This window comes from Haplochromis burtoni, unplaced genomic scaffold (genome assembly GCF_018398535.1).
Source record: "Haplochromis burtoni strain Fernald_Lab_line unplaced genomic scaffold, NCSU_Asbu1 Contig_405, whole genome shotgun sequence".
In the NCBI taxonomy this organism is placed as follows: domain Eukaryota; kingdom Metazoa; phylum Chordata; class Actinopteri; order Cichliformes; family Cichlidae; genus Haplochromis; species Haplochromis burtoni.
The window spans coordinates 302,074-314,837 of NW_024582766.1; the positions used below are offsets into that span (position 1 = coordinate 302,074).

Consider the following 12,764-nt stretch of genomic DNA (forward strand, 5'->3'; position numbering starts at 1 on the left):
TAATAATAAATCCGAGCAATAGTAATAAGTGTGCCTTTTGGCATAGGCACACTTAATTACTGCTATGAGCGGTGGACTAGCATAGCTATTGCGCAGTTTGCAGTGATGATGCGCTCCACTTGGAAATAACAGTCAGTAACCACAGGTATCGTAAAATCATCCTGAACCTGAAGATAGCATTATGAGATGCTATCCTTATTTCCAGTTTCCCTGTTTTCTTTTCTGTTCATTACTTTCAGTGAAAGATGTCACTTTTATTTTTTCTCTCTCTCTATTATAAAATCATAGCATCATGGATTATACCATGAAGTATCAGTACAGGTTTAAGACTTATTACTGTACTCGGGCGCTGGTTTAGCTCACTGGAATGAGCAGGTGACCATATGCCTCACGGCTGAGAACGTTCAAACCGCGGTCCTTTGCCACATGTCTTCCCCTCTCTCTTTCCACCACTTTCCTGTAAGTCTTCATTGTCCCTGTCAAAAGTAAAAAAAAAGCCATAAAGAGGCCCCCCCAAAAAGACTTATTAGTGTTTGTGTTACATATGCTTCTCTGTGAATTTCCTCATATTTTTCAGTGGTGGAGCTAGTATGTGATTTATAGAAGGAAAACAGCTAAATTCAACTTTTCATATACAAATGAAAAGTCAAAACAATGTATTCTAGTGCTACTGTTTCTTTTTAAAGAGTGAGCATGGCTATGGAATGACTGCAGCGCCTCCTTGTCTGCCTCCTTGTCTGTTAACAAGTTGAAAATTAATGACTTCCGTTTGCCAATCGCTTACTATGTGTAATGAACCTTAATGTGAGCTCTCACACTTTCCTCTTAGTGAGATTGTGATGTATGGAAAATTGATAGTTGTATGATTATGAGTTTGCTGTGTCTGTTGAAAGGGCTATGTATGTAAGCAGCCCACATAATTAGGATTTTGTTTTGTATTTTCTCCAAAAAATACAAAATGCATTTGAACACTTCCATTTTTTTAAAAAACAAAAGAAAAGGATATCTGGGACATTATAGCTTTTTTTTCTAATATGTAATTACATCTGAGTGCTTGTCAGAAAGTACACAGTCCATCATCTGTCTCTGCTTTCAGCCTTAATAACCCCCTACAACAACTCACTGCTTTATTCTGTGTCACTTAACAGTTGAACTTTAGCCGTGCTGTTAGACAATGCAGAGCAATATTCCAAACTTTTCTCAGGTCCAGTTGGCTTGTTAAAAGCCGCTATTGGCTGCTGTTGTTGTTTCCATTCCTTTTATTCCCTGAACACTGAGGAGCCCAGGTGTTGGCAGTGAGCAGATTGCATGGCAGCAAAGTGATATTTTGATGAGGTGACAGTCAGCTAGCTTTGCAACTCCGCTGTGCAACACAGTGACTGGCCACTCCAATGGGACCAACAGATTCTTAGGTCCACACAGCTGGCAGTGGCTCTTGCCAACTGTGGCAGCTCCCAATCACAGATGTTCAGGCAGCTACCATTGGCAACATATAACCCTTTTTGTTGACCTTATTCACAAAAATAGTGAGATACATATTAACAGTAAAATGCTGCAGCCCTTACTAAACCTACTAATGGAATATATTGAGCATATGGGAGATTAGCTTGCTGGTTAAGCATAAGCAGAAAACATAAACAACAACATAAAGACAGCATAAAGAAAATGTCCTCACTAACAGATTAGCATGAAGCAGTATCTCTGATTACTGATAGGTAATTTAATCTTGTTCTTGTTGTAGTTGACAACTTTTTTAGACTGTTTTCTTATTCACAATAGAAAAAAAAACATATCAAATGCTTATATTGATATATTTTATGATATTGTGAAAATATTATCTCATTTTGAATTTTTTGGCAGCACCGTGTCCTAGCAGAGCAACGGAGCAATTAACTCTAAGTTGTACTCAAAAGAAATAGCTGGATGAACATTTTGCAACCAATTAGGCTAAGTGACAACAGGGCAGTAACATGATTGGGTATAAAAAGGACATCTTAGAGAGGCGGAGTTCTTCAAAGGATAGAGGTTTAAAAATATTGTCTCTAGATAAGGTAAAGTAATACCTCATCATCTACAGTACATGATAGTACATATTAGTCATACTATCGTGTACAAATAGTTCGGCATGGAATGTTTTTAGTTTCACAAAGTTGCCTTTTAGTTTGTAAAGCACTTTGTGCAGCATGAGCTGTTGGAAAGGTGTTATATAAAAAAACCTGCCCTTGACCTTGACAAGCTAAAAGAGCATTACTGTTTTATGTTGAGGAAACTGTGACATTCTAAATATAATTGATTTAAAAAAAAATAATTCTCACAATGACAACACTGAGTGATCCTGTTGGTGAGCTTGGAATAAATCTGTAAACAAAGAATTTGTCAGCGTGGTGACTGAAGGGAGTAGATCATGTGCAGATAATATTGTGTTCCATGATATATGTTGGCCTAACTTAGGCAAATTTTATCCTCCATGGTCACCAGTAAGTCAATGGGTACAAGAGTATCAGGAAACTCCATTGAGAAAAATAAACTGCCTGACTGGAGCTTCATCCAGGAGACACCCTGAGAGAAAACTAAAATAACTCTGTATCAGGGCATCCAGTAGTTCCTGTAATTCGACTGGAGGCGGGGAAATTTGTGGTACACTGCTAGGTATGGTGGCGGCAATCAAGGCATTTTGTTTTGGTCACTTTGTCAATGGGGATGAATCATCCCTGTTTCCCGGTTTCTTAAAGGTGCCCAGAGGCTTACCATTTGACAGGCCTTTGGTGTAACTTAGGATCACCCTTTTTTAGCTCTTTGAGGATACTATTCCTCAAAACTTCATTCCTGATAATCATAACATCTGCGAGGACGATGAGCAAGTTCCATGCTCTGTCAGTCCACAAGAATTAATGCAGATTTTTACTGGAAAATATGGGGTTGTTCTCCGGCCGGTCTGTCAAACTATGGTTAGTTCCTACCACTGGCATGGAGAAGGTTTTTCAGACCAGATCTTTTTCTGTTTTGATAAAAATCTGAATGATCTTTATTTGGTCAGATTTGTGCACACAAGCACATTTTGGTTTTCTTTGCTCTCTGCATGCAAAAAACAAACACACTAATGTTTTGTTAAATATATACAATAAAAAATTCCCCTTCACACCCTGTGGACAGTTTGTCTTTCAAACTTGATGACTTTGATGGTCCTGTGCAGTAAAGGAAAAACAAGTTAGAGAAAGTCTCAAGAAACTATAAAAACAAGTACCAAATTGAGTAGTGCAATGTGCATATGTGCATATGACCTAAGTGATATAACAGTAGGTTATTTTATAGTTCAGAAATAAGGAAGAAACTTTCTATCTGGCAGCTGGCTTTAGTAAACAGCGCTCTTTAGTGCTTGTCTAAAAGCAGCAGTTTGACCAGTTTATGTTGAGGATCTTCTTAACCCTGGACCTGTACAGGTCCTGGATGAGGGAAGATCAGTGCTGATGATTGGCTCTGCAGACCTGATTGTCTGTTGCAATCCTGCCCTGTCCTTCTTTGTGGCTGAGCAGAACCAGACAGTGATGTGATGTGCAGACATATGTGCACATGACAGACTGGATAATGGCATTGTAGAAAATAACCAGCAGCTCCTGTGGCTGGTTGAACTTCCTGAGTTGATGGAGGAAGTATTATATTATTACTATGCGACGCCCATCTTCCAGACAGAGTCAAAATGTGAGGACCACTTCAGATCATGTGATAAGGTGGATACTAGGAATCTGAATTGATCCCCAGTAGAGACACTCTTGTGTAGGAAGGTTATTGTGGGGGTTTCTGAGAAAGTTCACCAACATCTCCACTTTTTTGACCGGGAGCAGCTCCAAGTGGTTCTGACTGCACCAATGAACGAGCTGGTCCACCTCCTGTCTGACTTGTCATCGTTCTGGATGAGACCAGTAATGGTGGTGTCATCTGAGCAGGAAGCTAGTGATCCACTGACAGGTGGAGGCGCATAAAGCTTGGTTAGCTTCCAGTGGAAGATGTCTGAGATTACGGTATTGAAGGCTGAGCAGAGGTCAACAAAGAGTATCCTGGCGTATATTCCTAGGTTGGTTGAGGTGATGTGTACAGTCCCTTACCGACTGTATCCTAGGCCAACCTGTTTGGCTAGTAAGTAAACTGCAGGGACTCCAGCAGAGTCTCTGCAATGTTCTTCCGGTTGGTTCAAAACCTGACTTTGAAAAGATTTCATGACAACAGATGTAAGAGCAACAGGCCTGCTGTCATTTAATCCAGTGCTGGTGGACTTTTTGGGACGGGGATGATGGTCGAGCGTTTGAAGCAGGAAGGCACATCACACAGCTCCAGAGAGCTGTTAAAGATTCAGGTGAAAATAGGGGCTAGTTGGCTGGCACACACTTTCAGGCATGACGGAGATAGGCTGTGTCCCAATTCAGGGTCTGCACGATTGAAGTACGCATTTCAAGTGCGATTACGTCACCACCACACAACGATGGCTGTCCCAACTCGAAGTGTACTTCAAATGCATACTCCAAATGCGCCGTCGATTTCCCCAAATATCAAGCGTGGTCCCATATATCCCACAATTCATAGCGCGGCGGTGGGTGTGGATAATTTTGCCGCAAAATACGGCAGAAGGGAGCGGCCAAAGAGTGAACTGTCAAAAGTAAGTACTGAATATTATGTAATTTATGTATGTGCGAATGTTTAATAATGAAGAACATTAAAACATTTCTGTTGGCCACATGTCGGCAAAGTTGTGTGACATTAGTAATGTTTGTACTTTCAGCATTAACTTGGTTTTAAAGCCTCTACTTCAAAATATATATATATATAGTCTACCTTAATCTTACAGAGAATGTGATGATTTTATGGATAATTAAAGTCAGTCATATATCCACAAACACAACAAGCTGAAAGTCAGTGATGCTGCTCGGTTTGCAGTCCTGAATATCACGGCACAAGCAGGATTCACTGCACTGTTAATGTTAGCTATGTTATATTGCTGCCTCTGTTCGGTGGTGTCGAGCCAAACGGACTTTAACGTGTGTTTGAATGAGCTGACGGTTCACTCGTTAAGCTAAAAGAAAGATGCTTTAATCACAGGAGTCACACATGTGTCCACTGTACCATCTGGGAACGCTTCTTGTTTAGCACTCGTAATAACACAAACACTAAATCCTCCTTCTCTTGTGCTGTTTTGTAGCAGTGTATACACCTGAGACTGTCACCTGTCTGTCTGTCCTGCACTCTCTCTCTGTTTCTTTCTCTCTGATTGTGGAATAAAAGTATGAACATGTATTTATAGTTACACTTGTGTTTGAATCCTGCAGCTTATCACACATTTGATTTCCATGTGTGACAACTGCAAGTGTCCAGAGTGAGGACAGACTGAGGGACCCACTGCTGCACATCATCTGTGAGGCTTTGCACCCCTGATGATCCACCAGGACAAACTCAGCAGTGTGTGAGGAAGAGGAGGAGGAAGAGCCAGCAGCAGCTGACAGATGGATAGAATAGACAGACTGTTCCCTGTTTGTGAAGGACTGCTAGAAAAGTTTACAATAACTAACTGTCTGTCCTGAATCAGTCTTATTAGGTAATGTTCAAATAATATTATCATTCCAGTGCTTTCAGTGTGGGAGAAAGTACAACCAGAAAACACTGAGGGGAAAAAAAGCATTATCATAGATTTGTCCATGCCTGATGATAGCTATATACCGAGCATAAATGGCCTCATTCCCAGTGGACCATACCATTTCTCTCTTTCCAAGTCCTGCCAATTCACCCTGACTTCTGGTACTTGTTTGGAGTCAAGTGAAAAGATTCCTATTATTTAACAGTCAGGCTAACATTTGGTTGCAACAGCAGCCCCAAACTGTTTGACCCACTCCACAAAGCCCTATATTGGATTCTCTCTCTTCTTGAAATTTCCTGGTTTTATCCCCTTCCACATCACCTGAAGGGGATAAAACTGTTTCTTCTCTTCAGCATGGCATCCCGAGTTTTGCCAAAATATGCAGGAGCGGTTCCTGCCTTCTTCAGCTATTTTTGTAATTGACCCAGTGGTCTTTGCAGCCTTACTATGGGGCCATGAAAGGTAAAAACTATCTATCCTCATCCACTCACACAACCGTGCTATAGTAGACATAATTAACAAAGGCCAAAGCAATTCCCCTTCCATCATACCCTTCATGCAAGTACAGTGACTACTTCCTTGGACACATGCTCGAATGTGTTCCTGCATGCTTTCTTTGGATTCCTACGCTGTTCAGAATTTACCTCTACATCAATGAAATTCCATCTAGATCTTCATCCCTGCATGAGCAACCTTCATCGTGAGACAGTCATATATCTAAGACTGAAGGGAGCAAATATTTTTTTCACAGCACTACAACATGTACAGCACTGTACTGATCTGTTATATACAGAGATGGGCAGTAACGTGTTACTGCAATTTGATTACTTTTTTCAAGTAACGAGTAAAGTAAGGGATTACTATTGCAAAAATGCTAATTAGATTACCGTTACTTTCCCGTAGGAACGCTGCGTTACTGCGTTACTAAAACCGTGATTTTTTTGCAAGAATGTCTCACAACAGTGACGTAAGCGAGTGCGCCGTTAGTGACAACAGCTGTGTGCAGATCAACAATGGATCACATATCGATTGTGGGAGAGAGTATGAGCGTGCAGCGTTTAAAGCGTGGAAGTACTGACCTTACTTTGAGTTTGATTCCATAAAAAGTGACAAAAACATTAGTGTCCATCGTGCGTGGGAAGAAAACTTCTTTTTACAGCGAAAAAAACCCCTAAACTTCCAAGCAAGCACTGAGTGCGCAACAACGTAATGGGAAATTCACAGAGAAACTCGCGGATTCTTCAACTGACCACGGCACACCTGCACCAGGGTAAACCTCCTCCTACCGTAGTCCTGCTTTACAGGTGAAAATAGAGCAACAGGACCGCTAAGTCTTTGACTTTATTTATTTTCTGCTGTGTTTTACTTGCATCCGTTTGAAAGAGTGAGTGTAAACACAAAAAGTATTTTATTTTATGTGCTGGAATGTGTAGAAAATAGGTTTAAATGTTAAACTAATTTATTCAAGTCAGAGAATGTTGCATATAATTAAATTTTTGCTTGATGTATAAAGTTAAAAGATTAAAACTAATAAAACAAGTTAAAAAAAGAGACTTTTCCATTTGATCACATTTTGTATGATGGATTATGTAGAAAAAGTAGAATTGGGCTGAAAGATCTATTGCTTTATCACCTATTCAGGTTGTAAATCGTGTTTTAAAAAATTAATTAAGTAACTAAGTAACTAAGTAATTAATTACTTTTGAAAATAAGTAATCAGTAAAGTAACAGGATTACTTTTTGGGGGAAGTAATTAGTAATTAGTTACTGATTACTGTTTTTCAAGTAACTTGACCAATACTGGTTATATATATCACTCAATGCCTCAAAGGCACAAAAAATTAACAGTAAATCATTGTACAGTCTTAGTGTAACTTAATGAAATATTGTTGGTCATATTATTGTTTTCAGTTAAATCAGACTTAAGTCTAACTGTGTTCCATGTCTCTATACGCAAAATCAACTTTGCAACTTAGCACTTTCCTTCAAGCAGATGTAGCTAGTGTAGGCTCCCAGAGAAACTGTAACATGTACTTGAGGTTATAACGGGAAGACAGAAAGAAAAAAATCGGTGGAAACTATGTTTTGCAGATTACGGTAACTCTATTTTTCTTACATTGCCCAATCTAAGTACAACTTGATGATGATTTAACATGATGATTTCCTTCTTCTTTTTTGAAAGAAGGAAGTTATAATTTAAGGGGGTTTTGTAACTTCAAAACAGGGAAGGTACGTACTACAAGAAAAGGCTTTTGTGTTTCTGTTCATGGAGTGAAACTATGGAACAGTCTGAATATGGAATTAAAGCAATGTCCAAACATAAAACTGTTCAAAAAGAGTTATAAAAATATGATCTCCTCGAACTATAACGAAAAGGAAAATATTGAAATTAAGTTAATGTCTCTATTTAAAAAATAAATAAATAAAAAATAACAATAATTCATGATGTGATATTATAGTATATAGTATATCAGAAATCTGTTCACTATTTTTATTACAAATTATATCAGAAAGGAAGCTGATATTAACTGATAATTTATGGCAAAGGGGTGGGATTAAATAAGTGTTTACTTCTTTCCACTCCCTTTCAACATGTAAATTAATCAGAAGGTTTTTTTGTATGTATTTTGTATAGTGTTTTTTTTTCTTATTTTCTTTTCTAAATGTACCTGTATATTGTTCACATGTTGAAATAAATTACCAATCAAATCAAATCAATCAAACATAATAGTATGAGAAATATATCTAATGTAAACAAATTTAGGGCAGGAATAGGTACTCTTGTTCGCATAAACATTTTTCATATTTCCAAACTTTATAAGCCCTGTATTAATATTCATTACGGTTTGGGTAAAAGGTTATGTGAAAGAAAAACAAAACAACGGCTGATTTTTTTCTTGTCTACAGCGTGCTGTGATAGGTGAGTGTGTCTGCATGTGTGTGCCCTCTAGCTTGACCATGACTCATCACTGGAGCTTTTAAACTCCAGCTAACCCTCTGGGGTATTACATGTTCTCATCCTTGTCTCTAGACGGCTTGAGTGAAGATGATCCTCATTAAAGTGTCCAGATAGAGGGCATGTGTCTTTGTGGCTTCTCCTGTTCTCACACTAAGAAACTCAATCTGACAAATCCTCTTATAAAAATATCATTCTCTCACCCTCCCATCCCAGACCCCGTTCTCATCAGACATCAATGCCTCATTTGTCCTTCTTTATTTGCACACAGCATTGATCAGGTGAAAGCAGAACTGAATCTGGTTCAGGCCATATGGAGGACTTGTCTTTCACTGAGTATTTTTGCTGGGACATGACATGTGAGGTATGTCGATTACTGTTAATATCGTCTCACCAGCATGCAGATGAAGAGTGAGGTTGCCGTCTCATCAACTACAATAATTGAACTGTCATCCAAATTGCCATATTGTCCAGGTCTCTTCTTGTATTCCCTTTTTATACATTTCATGAAATTTTCATCACCTCAGAGGGGGAGTTATTTCCTGTCTTCATTTATTCATCTAACTTGAATGGTGTTCAGGACAGGCTGACAGTGAACATGATCTACAGCTGTGTTATATCAGATGAAAGCTGCATATTTATTAAGGAACACTCAAGACACCTAACAACACAATAAAGCCATACTTTCTTCGACTAGCAATTGGTGGATGGCTCAACACGGACCATTCTACCAGCAAAGAAACAAAGAAAAAATATTGCTCCCTTCACATGCCCTTCCTTCACAAGTGCAAAAAGCTTTCTCATACTCAGAACCAGTGAGACAACTATCCCCAACTGACCTTTTGAACACCATGTTACCCAAACTGATTCAAATCAAACAACTGCTTTAAGCTTTTTGGTAAGTGTGTTTTTGGCTGTTTACAAAAAGACTAATATTCTGGGATCTTTTAATAAAAAACAACAACTTGAAAAAAATAGTCTGCATTTCCCACATACTGACCACTGCAAATTGGAAAAAGGCAGTTCAAATGTGTGACCAAATACCACAGTGCTCTCTGTGGTAGAACAAGTTTGACAACCAACATGTATGATAACCAACCCTGGTCTACCCTACTTATTTGTTCATTTAAACATTTTCACATCGTTAAGATCTTTTCATGCAGAACGACTGCTAAATGTCCCAGAACAAACATGAGGAGAACTGAATTTAATGTTTTAAAGGGACCATAGAAGACATTGAATCATAACTGTCAAAACAGAGTGTGAGAAAACAAAAATCAAGGTGAAGTTTGAAACATCTTCCCTGACGTTCTATGATGAGAATAAACAAATTCAAATGTGTCAAAGGTAGGCTGTTTGAGTTCTCTTATTCATTCTATTAATGTTTTAGTTATTACTCTTTTCTCAGCTTTTCTTGGAGGATGTGTTCATTATCACATTCAGGCGCTTGCAAATGAGAGAAATTAGCAATGCTCTAAGAATATTATGTCTGTAGGGTGAGAATAGGCCAAACTTTAATGCTAGATGTGAAAAACTTGTGAACAGTCATTAGAATAGCATAAATGACCAAACATGCAACGCAATATTACAGCGAAGCGGGGTCCACCATGTCCGTTTCACGCTTTGCCTCTCCAAAGTGTGAAGTGGACACAGAAGTCTCTTCCAGTAAAATCTTCCAGCAGGGAGAGTTAATATATTTACAGCGGAGACGTCGTTAATGGCCAAGGAAGGTATGAAGTACATTTCAGGGCTAACATGTATTTACACCTAATTGTGTTAGTAATGTCTGTTTAAACATTCTCCCATGATGTTTAAATGTAGTGTTGGATTGACATAAAAACATCCCTCTGCTCTTACTGCAACTTCTGTATATGTGTCCATTTCACACTTTGCCTCTCCAAAGCTTTGCCGTGATACTGGATACTAGATGTGGGGGTTAAAATAGTAATTTTAGAACTTCTGTGAGAATCATGACATTCTCTGGTTTCTTCTTACAATCACAGTTATTCAGTAGTGCTTGTCCATACAACCGCAGGAAAATTAAAACAGGGATATAACACAAACTAACACAGAGCCCTCTGAGAGCACCTGTAACTATACCTATAGCTGAATTTACAATAGCACATTAACAAACTGTAAGTGTAGTTTAAATACTTTGTGCTTGAATTTCTTGCCACTGGCATCTATTTCTCCCTCAACCCAACAAGTTGGGTCAGATGGATGTCACTCTCTAAGCCCCGTTCCAGTCTCTTCCTGTAATGAGATTGCCTTTGTTCTCTCTGATATCGTTTTTGACTTTACCATACAATATAGAGGGCCCCAGGATGAAAATAGATTTCAACTGACTTAAAGTAAGTTGATACTAATATGTTTAACTTGTCCTATTTGAAATTTCTTCTATCTAAAATTTTCTTTTAATATCATACGTTAAAAAGAAGCACTTCCTATGAACCGGAAAAAAAGAAGAAGCTGCAGCTGGAGGCAGAATTTAAATTGCAGGAGCACTAGACACTCTTTGAAAAAACAGGTCACTTCAGGTACCAGTGAGGGAAATGATTTATATGCTTATTTATATCACTTAGTTGATCTGGTAATAATACCATTACCCTCCAAAAATGAGAAATAAATATCATTTGAATGGGGATCAAGACTGCAAGAAAATCAATTATTGGTAGCATTTAATTAATTGTTAATAAGCAATGATAATAGAAGTGCTGTGTTGTCAATTAAAAAAAAAGCCAATCATGTTCTTATCTATGTGTTGCTACCTAACTGTCACCATGCTACTGCTTGAAGTACAGAGGTTTAGCCTAATTGTACAGAAATTAGGGGTTTTACTGTATAATTACATATTAACTATAATATATAATTTTTTCTAGGCCTATACCATACTCAGTGACAAAATATGTTAAGTTTATTTTGTTTTTCAGAAGCCAGTTGATAATTACTTTGCAATTTGTTGATTATTTTGTTAATATTAAAACTTGTTGTAATGGTACCATAAAAACTACTTATTTATGACTTAGTACAAATTTGTTCTGTGATACCTAACCATTTAAATTTGCCTGATGTGAGTGCTGATGTGGAGTAGATAATTTGATCCCCTCAGAGGGGAATTCACATGAAATGTCAGCGTGATAGATACCCACAGACCCTTATCAAAAAAACTTGGCCAGGTCCCAAGGCTCTGCCCACTGAGTCCATGGCATCCTGCTAAACCACCCATGTTACCCAGGCAACAAATCAGGGAGGAAGTGTTTTAGTTTCTCTGTCATAGACAGTATACTGGTTAACTGAGGAAGATGGTGCAGGGTGCATGCTGAGGAGTGGGGGGTCACTCTTGGTCTGGGCTGCCCACAGCTTTTGTATGTCTGTCTCATTTCACAATCCATCAACCGAGCGTGACTGTCAGGCGAGCCTTCAGCTCCAGCAATCCATCAGGGCCTGTCACCCAGCCATCACAACAGAGAGATGAGGCCCCAACATTCGAATTCCATTAGCCCCAGTTATAACGCCAGGCAGCCCAGCCAGCCAGCCAGCCAGCACCTTGTCTAGGACCCAAAGAGATAATAAAATGACGAATCAAAAACAGACTCCACTGCTGACTTCCCTTGGGATATGCTGAAGTATCAACACTACATTGATACACAACATGGTTGATGTTACTTTTCATTTTTTGTCTTTTCATGTTTTCTCCAAAAATAGAGTTTTGCTTTTGCTTCTTTCCCTCCTCCTTGCAAAAAGGACTTAAGCTTTAAATTAAAATCATGGGTTTGACTGGCATCTCTGGTTTTAATGGTGAGATATACTTAGAGCTCCAGAAAGTGACAAACACGATTTCTCAAATTATGAACACACATGAGTTTTTTTGAGTCACATTCAAGAAAAGGACAAGTTGATATTATTCTCTATAGAGAGATATGTATGATTCTGTACCAAAGCTACCACAAGCAGATGTTACAGCAGGTGTGTAAATATTATTTTTTGAATAAATAGAATTTGCAAATGGGACAAGTTTCACCTTAATTAAAACACACACACAAAAATATCATATCTAGGAAAATGTCATGATAGCTTTCACAGCAATCTTATCATAATTAAAAGCATAATGAAATTTAATTTTTAATTATGAGAATCACCATGACAACCCCTAATCACATTAATAAAATAATTTCTTCATCAATA

The 12,764-nt window shown here is 38.3% G+C and overlaps 1 protein-coding gene across 2 annotated transcripts in view; it reads left to right on the forward strand.

Annotated features, from left to right (window-relative positions):
- Positions 1-12,764, forward strand: part of ntm (neurotrimin) — a 474,724-nt gene that overhangs the window by 260,550 nt on the left and 201,410 nt on the right. The window lies entirely within an intron of this gene.